The 10,854-nt window shown below is 42.2% G+C and overlaps 1 protein-coding gene across 6 annotated transcripts in view; it reads left to right on the top strand.

The window, feature by feature from the left end:
- Positions 1–1,197: 1,197 nt before the first annotated feature.
- Positions 1,198–10,854, top strand: part of LOC120955999 (probable G-protein coupled receptor CG31760) — a 75,636-nt gene continuing 65,979 nt past the window's right edge. For 2 of the 6 annotated variants that reach the window (XM_040377314.2, XM_049610685.1), the window contains exons 1-2: positions 1,210–1,411; positions 2,124–2,589. The gene's annotated coding sequence lies outside the window, so the exon portion shown is untranslated. Of the gene's footprint in view, positions 1,412–2,123; positions 2,590–10,854 lie in introns of all 6 variants that reach the window. The other 4 variants (XM_049610686.1, XM_040377318.2, XM_040377316.2 and 1 more) reach the window with 4 other exon arrangements.

The following is a 10,854-nucleotide window of genomic DNA, read 5'->3' as shown; positions in this document are numbered from 1 at the left end:
CACCACCGACTTGGATGTGGAACTGTGTGTTAAACATATCCGAACGCTTCTTCCTCTGTTTGGCGTAACGATCACACGCCGGTCATACCGGCCTATACAGGCTTTAGAGATTTATGTAGTACCACGCAGTCCGATAGTCAGTCTTTGCTTATACTTAATCATTAGGTTTTTGTTGTTGCTTTTTTCTCCTTAATTTTCCATTTTTATTATTCATTGGATTTTCTTACAGGGTTTTCCAGGGGTTCTCATAGTTATGGAACACTTCCTTGACCGTTTCCTATTGCAAATGAACTTCGTATGTTGGAAATTCGACTCTATGGCACCCTTTTTGGACATGCTCCTTGCAAATTCTAATGGGATTTGTCCAACAAGGGTACTATAGAATCCAATTCCCATTACAATAAGTTCATTTCATGTAAGAAAGAGTCAATAGAGTTTCCCACAGCTATGAGAACTCCTGGAAAACCGTGTATCAAATTTGAATGAAAATCGACCCTTTTCCCACGTGTGCACTGGCGCCATCTATGGGAAAAACACTGTAACTAGCGCGAAACAGGGCACGAAAGTTTTCAACATGCTCCACTGCACATACAATGCAAAGAGCAGGCCATGCGCAGGATCCAACACACACGCACACATACGTTTTCCTAGCATCAGGTTATTAACTTGTTGATCGAGCTCCCCGCGTGAGACTCCTCAAGTGTTGGGGAGTATAGCTGTCTGTCTGACTGTCCGTACATTTCCCCAGCGTGTGCGTGTTGTTTTGGCCTTTCGGAAACTCTCGCAGCGTCACACACATACTCAGCTCAGGGAGAAAGTGTGACACCCGAGCGTCGATGTCGGTGTCACAACCCACGCACGGCGCGTGTCTTCGCTCTCTCCCATGGGGCACTCCGTTCGGAGCCTGCTGGCACACTGCATCCTTCAACACTGAATGGAGGAACTGCGGCTCAAAAAAAAGGAACCACGCATTTCCCGTTTACACTCTCGGGGTGCGCAACACGGGTTTGAGTTTGAGTTGGTAAGTGCTGTTGTTGTTGTTGTTGTTGTTATCTTCTCACCCGAAAGCGTCATCTCCCCCTGGTGCAGCCGGATGTCCTTGTGTGCACGCTCATTCTCACGATATATCGCTCGCTCACTCTCCCTTCTCTTTTTAGGATGAAGCTCTCCTCAAATGTGTTATCTCCTACGCGTCGTCGTCGTCGGTGATAGGAAAGGCAAAATCCTTCGGTGCCCGACAGCCAACCGTTTGGCCTTCGCCGTCAGTCGAGTTTTGGTCGTTCCGGGCGTCGGAAAGGCGGACCATCACCGGCGCTCGTCTGCGCCTGTTCCGGCAACATCCGGCCGTTGCTCAGCAAAAGGACCGCCACCACCACCATCCGCGGCGCACCAGCTGGTTGGTGGTATCGTAGTGAGTTTTTCCCTTCCGTTTAGTTGAACTCCTTTTCTTTCTTTCTTTTTTTGTGCCCTCGCTTTTCCCCCGAAGGTTGCTCCATTTCCTTCATAAACAATAGCAGTGACCCGAAGAACCCACCCGCAAGGCAGCGTTAAAAAGGCGTCCCTTTTTGCACAGCGCAATCTTTTTATGCCTGCCTGCGCCCTGCAGGCTCCTACTGACCTCGTGATACAGTGTCTTTGTGTGTCTCTGTGTGTGTATGTGTACCTATCCTAACTTATCCCATTTCCTTACACACTTGCTCCCCACGGTATCACCTCCTTTCGAGGGCCGTTCCACTCCACACTCCCATTCGAACACTTTGCACCAGTGAAGGGAAAACTTTTCCTTAAATTTTGCGCTGCATCATCAGTTTTCATCCTTATTCCCCACCCCCACCCACTACCGACTCATCCCTGTGGGGTTTAGTTTTGGGGAGAAGGGGATGTGCATGTGGTTACGATTGTGTCTCTGTATCTCTGTGGTGCTGTGGACGATGTGTACGATATGGCCAAGGCCACCCCTCCTACGGTATGTGTGTGTGTGTGTAAAAACACAATCGTGCCTAGATCGTCTTACCCAGCGGGCAGCGCGTTGTGTAACACCGAGCCTCCTAGCTATCCATTTCGATTGTTCCCTTTCCTCCACGTTTGCTAAGATGATTCTCTGCTCTTCCTTACACGGCAAGGTGGGGTCCGATCGGCACCGCCGATGAAGTGAGTGTGTGGATGGTAGAAGGATAGTGCCCTAAAGTGTGATTGCGTGGACGTGTGCGTGGATCTGTTCGTGCAGCTGTGCATGTGTGTATGGTGTTCGGGGTGTGATCTAGGTACGTGCGCGCGTGTACGCAAATGTCCCTACTGTTGTGCAGAAGAAGCAAAAAACACACGTTGCACGGATTTTCTACCCCTTAACCCCCAATAAGCTCTCCCTCTTCTTCATCCACGAAAAGGTGATTAGGCAAAGGGAAAACTGGCCCCCAGTGCCAGCGTGTGTGTGTGTGTGTGTGTAGACAGGTGATTGGGAGAGCTTACGAAAGAGGAGCTGAAGCTGGCAGATTATCCACTGGGACGGAAGTGCTGCTGCCAAAGCTGATGAAGTGCTTGAGCATTGAGCACTGTACGGGACGGCACGACGAACTCGAACTCGCCAAGGTAAGCATCTTTCGGGGGAGCGCTAGGTGTGTGTGCAGTGCAGTAAGGGGTAAATTAATTTATGCCTCCAGTCGGTGGAAATTTGAAATCTCGCTGGCTAGGTAAGGGATTTTACGGTTATGATTTAATGAATAGCCGCATTTTGCTTGGAAGCGTGAACTGGGAGGAGCGATGAGCATGAGGATTGTATTCTATGCTAGATTTCCGCGAACAACCCCCATTAACCCGAACTTTGAAGCATTTTCGAAGAAACAATCAAACCTGTATAAATGTTTAATGCATTTCGTTAGCTTTATGTGCAGAAAGCAGTAACAATTGAGCATTGTAAAAAGGGGAGGAAAAAAAGGATGACGCATTTTTATTGAATCCAATTGGAATCCAATGGGGCTTTTTACCGTTTTCGTGGAAACTTTGCTGAATAGCGTTAGTTCGTAGAAGTGGTACATGCTTTTGAGGGTTCAACTATTCAACGCTTGGTTGTTTGTGGCACGTTGTGTGTTTGTCTAACCATTTCATTATCATAAGACAACGCTCCTACGAATATGAGGAAATGTCTTTTTTTATCATTAGCAAATAAAGTTTATCGCAGTGATATTAGTTTATTACAGTACCTAATGCTGCGTCAAATGATTCTAAATCTCATTATAGACAACAGATACAGTCTTGTTTTTTTTTTTCAGTATATATGACTTTAAACCTTCAGATACATACCGTACCCCGTAGGGGCGGTCCCGTGGTACAGTCGTCAACTCGAACGACTCAATAACAAAACCGTCATGGGTTCAAGCCTAGAATGGGTTCAAGCCCCGAAGCAAGAATTGACTATCCGGCTGCGTGGTAATGAATTAAGTCTCGAAAGCCTGTATAGGCTGACATGTCCGCGTAGGACGTTACGCCAAATAGAAGATACAGTCTTGTTTGTGGGTGCACTATTACTTACTTATCCGGCACTACAACCGCTTTGCGGTCTTGGCCTGCCTCAGGAGTGTCCGAAACCGCTCACGGTCTCGCGCCTTCGTCTGCCAGTCCGTTATCCCGGCCTTCATGGCGGACGCCTCCACTCCATCTTGCCACCTCAATTTGGGCCTACCACGCCTCCTCTGTCCTTGTGGACGGCATAAAAAGACTTTACGGGCTAGGTTGGGGTGCACTATACCAGATAGTTAGTTCGCCAAGATGCTAAGTAAGTGGCTGCTTAAGTCATTATCAGTTATTCACACAAAAAGCATATCTTAACAAACTTTAACTCTTCCCAATGCCTCTAACCAGAGAGAATTTGATCGAATCTCAAACATTTTCAGACTTTTGTTTCTTGATATAATTATCGATTGTTTGTCTTGTTTTTTGGTTAATGAATCTTGGTTTATGCATTTTGGATGAGGTTGTAAAAGTGTATTTTCGAATCAGTTTCTAAAATTGCGGTCTGTTTAATTGATAAGCTATACAAAATTATAAATAATAATAATTGGTATTGTTTGTCCAAAACTTTTATGTTCTAAAAATAACTGATTATCATATTTTCATGTACATTTATTGTGCAATATATTATTATTGATCTGATCTATTAGATTATAAACATAGAAATATATTGTAAAGCTTCAATCCTTAGCCTACAATTACAACTACCTTCTTTCAAGATTTTACTAAAATGTGAAGAATGAAATCATTTCTTCGTATCATGGGATATCTCCACGTAGCTTTTGCATAGTTTGAAATATATAATTCCTACTAAAATTTGTATTTATAGCATCACATATTTAATTAGAGGCGAAAGAACTCCGTTGGAGCCAAAGCCTCTCAAAACTGTACAAACAACAACAACATCACATATACAATGACAAAATGGATCATCTAGGTTTATAACTAAAGATGAAAAATGCCCAAATGACGAATAGAAATGTTGTTAGGGAACTTCATAGTTTTGCCGACGTAGGCTGAACTGACAACTTTTCGATGCGAACTGTATCGACGATTGATCGTCCAGGCGATCATGGAAGTTGATATAAGATCTCCCTTACTGAAAACGCTGGAACAAAGAGGTCTTACCTTGGACAGGGGGGTCAACACTCCATGCTCATGAATCTATTGGTAGGAAAAGTAGAGTGCTATTCTGACAGTCCGAGCGAATCTGACCTGGCAAGATCAGTGGTTGTTTGATTTATCCAGAGACTCATCGGAGAATATGGGTTTCTTATATTTGATTGTGTGTTTCTTCTGATTTAAAGCCATTGTTTACATCTAGTTAGTTTCGAATACCTCTTGTACGTAATAGAACGTTTACACGTTTGTTTCATTGTTTTAGCTTTGTGTCATAATGCATAAAGTGCTCCTTTTGATGTGCGATGCATAAAGCTGATTTTCGTCTTTAACTAGTAAACATTCAATTTTTGATGAACATAATATAATATTTACATTTTCCTTTATGAAATCATCGCGGGCTGTAGTTTGGGGACCCTGATCTAGTGCTTAAACTTGATTTAAAACATAGCTCAATCAATGAATTGCGCTGCTGCAGCTCAATTCCAGGTTCAATTGCTTTCCAGCCAAGCAGGACTGTTACTTTGAAGGTAATCAATAACATTGCTATACCACGGAATCGTAACATTCAATTGCTAAAATTCATGAATGTTGTGAATTTTCCAATATTTAGAATTAAATTCAGTATTCAGACAAAATAATGGGGGACAACATCTCATATTTTCCGTTAATTTCCAACAATACAAAAGACAATCAAATCTTACTTCATTTACCAACAGTAAGAAACAACACACTGTAAATAATATAATAATGCGGAAAGAACAATGAATCCCGCAGTAAAGATTAATTTTGGGAAAATCTGAACCAATGGAGCATCACACTCACACTCCCCCAATCTGCACCCCATGTCAGTACAATAGATCACCTTACTTCAAAAATTTCCAACATTTCCAGTACACCCGCGTCACGCCCAGCTTTTTCTCGGTGCAAAACAAAAACAAAAAAATGTTTACATATGGATGAAAAGCGACATTCTACAAATATTTTGCATCGAACCAAATCTGCGATGCTCTCTCTCTCTTTCGCTCGGTGGAACTTGGGTCGTGGAACTTGGAACACAAACAAAATCACACTCTGACTCCCCCAAAAGTCCTCCTCTCCCAGTAAAAGCAAAGAGTGATTAATGAACGTTTATTCTAAACAGCACACACTCTCCGTAAAAGCAACACTTGAAGAAAAATGCTCCCAAATGGGAAGAGAAAAGCGCTCCCCCCTGTTTGGAATGGTTGGAATGGTGATTGTACGTATACAGCCGAGATATGGTACAGCAGCAGCAGTCTCCTGTCTTTCCCCTGTCACTTGCAAAACGATCCGCCCTCCTCCACGTTCGCAAACGACTCCCTTAGGGAAGCCATTTTTGTTACAGCTTCTTCCCCGTTGTGCCTTGCATAACAAACCCCCACACGCCTTTCCGCTCGTTTACCACTCAAGGACAATTGATGGTATGAACTTTTGGGATGAAAGGCGGTCGAAAAACAAGCCAAACAGTTTCCCAACAACCATGTGTGCTGAAAATCGACAACAACACAACAACAGTTGGATGATTTGTTTGTATATCTGTGTGCGTACATGAGTGTGTGTGTGTGTGTAGGATGATGGGGAGAGCATGTGTTTTATGTTTATGATTGATATTGCTCTTCATTTCAATCAGGATTCTGCAAACGAAGCAGCACAAAAACTTCAACACGCTCTCTTGTGGGTGCTTCTGTCAAGGCGAAAGTCAACCTTCATCATTAGCTCAATAGGTCTCGGTGTATAGGTAGGCCAAAGTGTGCTGCTGCTTGCCCGTGCTAATAAATGTGATTGCTTTCGATGGCTCTTTAAAACCCATCGAAAAATCAAACACACTGATGTTCTCCCATTAGTGTGCTTGGCTGTTGTTGTGCTACGGCTGCAAACGAATCTAAGAGCAATAAAACACTAATCACTCCCCAACCCTCCTCAACACCACCTCTAGCACCCGTGACTTGACCTCACGATGGACGCCTTTTGAGGCAGTCAGGTTTACTTTCTCTTTTCTTAGCTTCCATCGTGTATACACTTCTCGGTAGTAGTCGGTGCGGGTAATTTTGGTTAGGCGAAATCATCGCCGGTATGCCCCGGTATGCTGCAAAGTTCGCTAGGGCCCGTGTGGCAACGTTGGCTTGGCTTCCGACTAATTACTTTCTAACCCGCGGCAGTCTTGGTATGTTAGACTTTCTGGTGATGCTGGTTTGTTTTTCTTTTCCTTTCCTTTTTTTCCTTTGCCCTTTTTTGTGTGTGTGTCGTGAATTAACGGTTCTAGCAGCAATGCAACAGGCTTCCGATAACTTTTTTGTTGGCTTAGGCAATTGAAAACAATTAAGTTGGAGAAAAAAATACGAAAACGGGAGTTTCTTTTCGTTTTGTGCATTTGTTTTTTTTTTTGCGAATGTTAAATTGTTGCTAGAATGATTAGGAATCATTGCAACATTCATACACTTATTAAAAGATGTGAATCCAAAAGGCTATCGACGGGGTGTAAATAAAAGCAATTAAACGCAGCTGTGACATCGTTCACAAAGTGAACATATTGAGGGGCACAGTAACATCCCCTGTATACACGTGTGTTGCTTCTATGGCAACAGGTTGGGGCATGGCTCAACAAGCTTCCCGGGGAGCACACCATCGTCCCGTGACTGGCTATTTAATAGTTCTGGCCAGCCTGGCCAGCTAGACAATCACAGTGCAGTGCGACATGTTTGGAGGGTTGCCAAGCTACACTTCGACCGCGCTTGAAAGCGTTGGCCGAGGAACTGAGGAACCGAAAGCCTATCTTGTATAGGAGTTTATGCTCACCAGGAAGCGAAGATAAGCTGACAGGCATTTGTTGCTTCTTCGCTCAGTAATTAACAACGTTCTAGGCGGTGTGACACGTTCACTTTGCAGTCATGTTGTTAGATAAAGTGAGAGCAATGAAGTATTAGTATATCTGAAGCTCAATTGAATGTATAGCTTGAAACTCAATTGAATGTGTCAAAATTTTGATGAAGTCTTAAAATCTCTCTTAAGACCTCAGAAGTCTTAAATTAAATCTTGCCCAATTTAGATATTTCCGTCCAATGGAACCCATTTCAATACTATTGATATAACTGTTGTGCTGTTTACTATTACTTTTTTGGTATAGTTCTTTTCTGTTTGATATATTCTTACACATTTTTCAATTTAAGCACATCAGTAATCACAATTTATGTCGATCATGATTTATTATTCAACAATTATTTATCGAATCACTCTACCTGCATACCAAACACACACCAAACCTCTTATCAATGTGGTGTCTACTGTCAAGTAAGTTCAGACAGGCAAAAAAATCATGACCTAAAATAAACAATCCGCCTTAATTGCGTTTGCCATCCTACATATGGCTAGCATCCAAACCATCACGCACTATCTCTCTCTATCTCTCTCTCTCTCTCTCCCTCGCTTAATTCCAAAATTTCCCAATCCCAAAACACAAAAAAGCACTTAGCTTACGGTCACATTGTGCGTAACGGTTTTGGCAGGCACCATCTTGCACGCTTGACAGCGAACGACGCCGCACCGGCTGTTGATTAAAACTGAATCAAATTGAAATAAATTAAAACGGTCGCGATTGAATGTCCCTACCGGGAAGGGCCACCGTACCCAGTTGCCCTTGAAAAGGTGCGTTTAATTGAAATTACTCCATTAATTACTCAAAAATGCTTCCTCTGGCAGGATACACAAACAGCACGTTGCGAGCGCCAAATGGGGGATAGCCAGCCGGAGGGAGCGCAGGGTGTGAGGGATCTGTCAACCAGACAATGAGCAGTGTGTGAGCTTCCGCCACCGATGGCAGCTGGAAGGTTCCGTTGCTTGGGGCGTGTTTGCTACCGCTACATAATTAAACATGCACGCGAAAGCACCGCATCGTATATGAAAGCAGTGATTTGTCATCGTACTTCCGGCGCACTCCGGCCCGCTGAAATTGCAAACGATCGGGTTCGCTTTTGTATTCCAACAATCGCGCTTCCAGTAAGGGCTTTTGTACGATGAATCGTATAGATTAATCCATTTTACATGAAAATTTATATCAAATTTTAGTTTTAGTCTGGGTTTCTCTTACGAAATTACATCGTATATGGGTTTTGAATCTAGTGACAGTTGCTTAGATTTTATAGAACGTTTCTCAAATTCACATATATTTTTGTGTAACATAAGCTATAGAGATATATATATATATATAATATAATAACAAATATATAAAATACAAATATCAAATATACAATATGAATAATACGGTTCAAAAATGTTAACAACTTTATTCTTTCAAACAAGATTTTATAATTTTTTCCAAAAAAATCATGCATGACATACAATAATTTTGCATTTCATTACAGTTTCTTCACTAACTAACTTCCTTTTATGTATTACACCATACAGGATGACAGTTGGGTACATACATTTAAGCGTGAAATGTCAGCCATGTTGATTTTGGCTATTTTTTTACGCTTTACAGCGTGAAATTGTTTCTATATGTGTGGTTGCACGGTAGGAACATTGGAAATGGGTATTAGTGACAAGGAACAGAAAAACTATTAACATTTGTTTATAACAATTTTTTTAATAGATGCCGCTGTCTACTACTCAAGGATGTTATAAGAGATCAGGTTGTGGAATAGCCCTTCTGGCAGCTAGCCAACACCCGCGTGTCCCTTTTCCCAAATTTTAATACGTAATTATTAAAAGTATGTTCACTTTTAATTTAAGTTCATTAAGTAATCATTATGAATTTTTTTTTTCATTGGAAATTACCGTTTGTTTCATTAAATATGTCAAAACACATAAATTGATTGGATTTTACACAGCGACTATTGCTGGATCAAAAACCCACACGTCAAGAGGCGGTTTGTCAAAATGCTCTATATTCCACCACCTGGTCTCTATTAACATCCTTGATACTACTTGATCACACGTCAGATGGTATGAGCTACTCTGTCCAATTTAAGAACACAATTGTCATCTTCGATTGCACAACTGTCAGATTCGGCGTTGAAATGCCAGGAGTAGTGTACAAACCGAACAAAAAACAGTACTACGCTTATGAGGAGTTGTAATCAATAGTTAGTCAGAGTTCCAGTTCACATATGCTTAAGTTCCGTTCCTCACGTCATCAATTGTTCTCAAAAATTGTGGGAAATAATAAATATTTAGAACAGATTAGGAGTGAGTATTAAGAAGAAACAGAAATACACCTGTTTCCATCTACGTTCGAATCTCGTGCCGTTTGCATCGAATCGCAAACCGCCTGCTTCGAATCGCATGCCACTACGATCGAATGCGTGCACCCATGGTTGAATCGCGTGCCAGTACGGTTGAATCGCGTTCCACTATGGTCGAATCATATGCCACTACGATCGAATCGTGTGCCGCTACCGTTGGATTTCTGAAAGCAAGAGCATAGTAAACTGTTTCTTTACGTTTGAAAGCTGTTTCTTTCTTCGCCGACGGCATTTCGTTTGTAAAATTGTACTAATAAAAGGCAGTTATTCACTGATTACACGTAAAATCCTTGTTATCGACGAATATCGTGGTCCCTTGTTGATGGTAAAATCCTTGTGTTCAACTAATATTCGGTGTTCGTTGTTGATGGTAAAATCCATGGTTTCAACCAATATTCGTCGGGTTTATCTATAATCATTGAATAATTCCCTTTTATTAGTATTTTACAAATGAAATGCCGTCGGCGACGAAGGAAACAGCTTTCAAACGTAAACAAACAGTTTACTATGCTCTTGCTTTCAGAAATTCAATGGTAGCGGCACACGATTCGATAGTAGTGGCATATGATTCGACCATAGTGGAACGCGATTCAACCGTACTGGCAGGCGATTCAACCATGGGTGCACGCATTCGATCGTAGTGGCATGCGATTCGAAGCAGGCGGTTTGCGATTCGATGCAAACGGCACGAGATTCGAACGTAGATGGAAACAGGTGTATCATCATTTAGAATGATCTAGCTGTCAAACCGGGTTTTCTTCCTCGTTTTGGGTTTAGACCAAGGTCCATAAATTACTACCGGTTGGTCCGTCCTGTGTGCTTTGACGAATTTTCATTTGACAGCTAGGGAGTCCAAAGTCGCTTTGCAACTCATATAAAGTCCTTAGCAACCCTAACTCCTTATCTGCCAATCTCGATAGAAATCTCAATCCATCATGGCTACCAAAATCTGAGCTAAGGACCCACA

Source organism: Anopheles coluzzii, chromosome 3 (genome assembly GCF_943734685.1).
Source record: "Anopheles coluzzii chromosome 3, AcolN3, whole genome shotgun sequence".
In the NCBI taxonomy this organism is placed as follows: Eukaryota; Metazoa; Arthropoda; class Insecta; order Diptera; family Culicidae; genus Anopheles; species Anopheles coluzzii.
The sequence above is the reverse complement of the archived record's forward strand: the minus strand, read 5'-3'. Positions and strand labels throughout refer to the sequence as shown.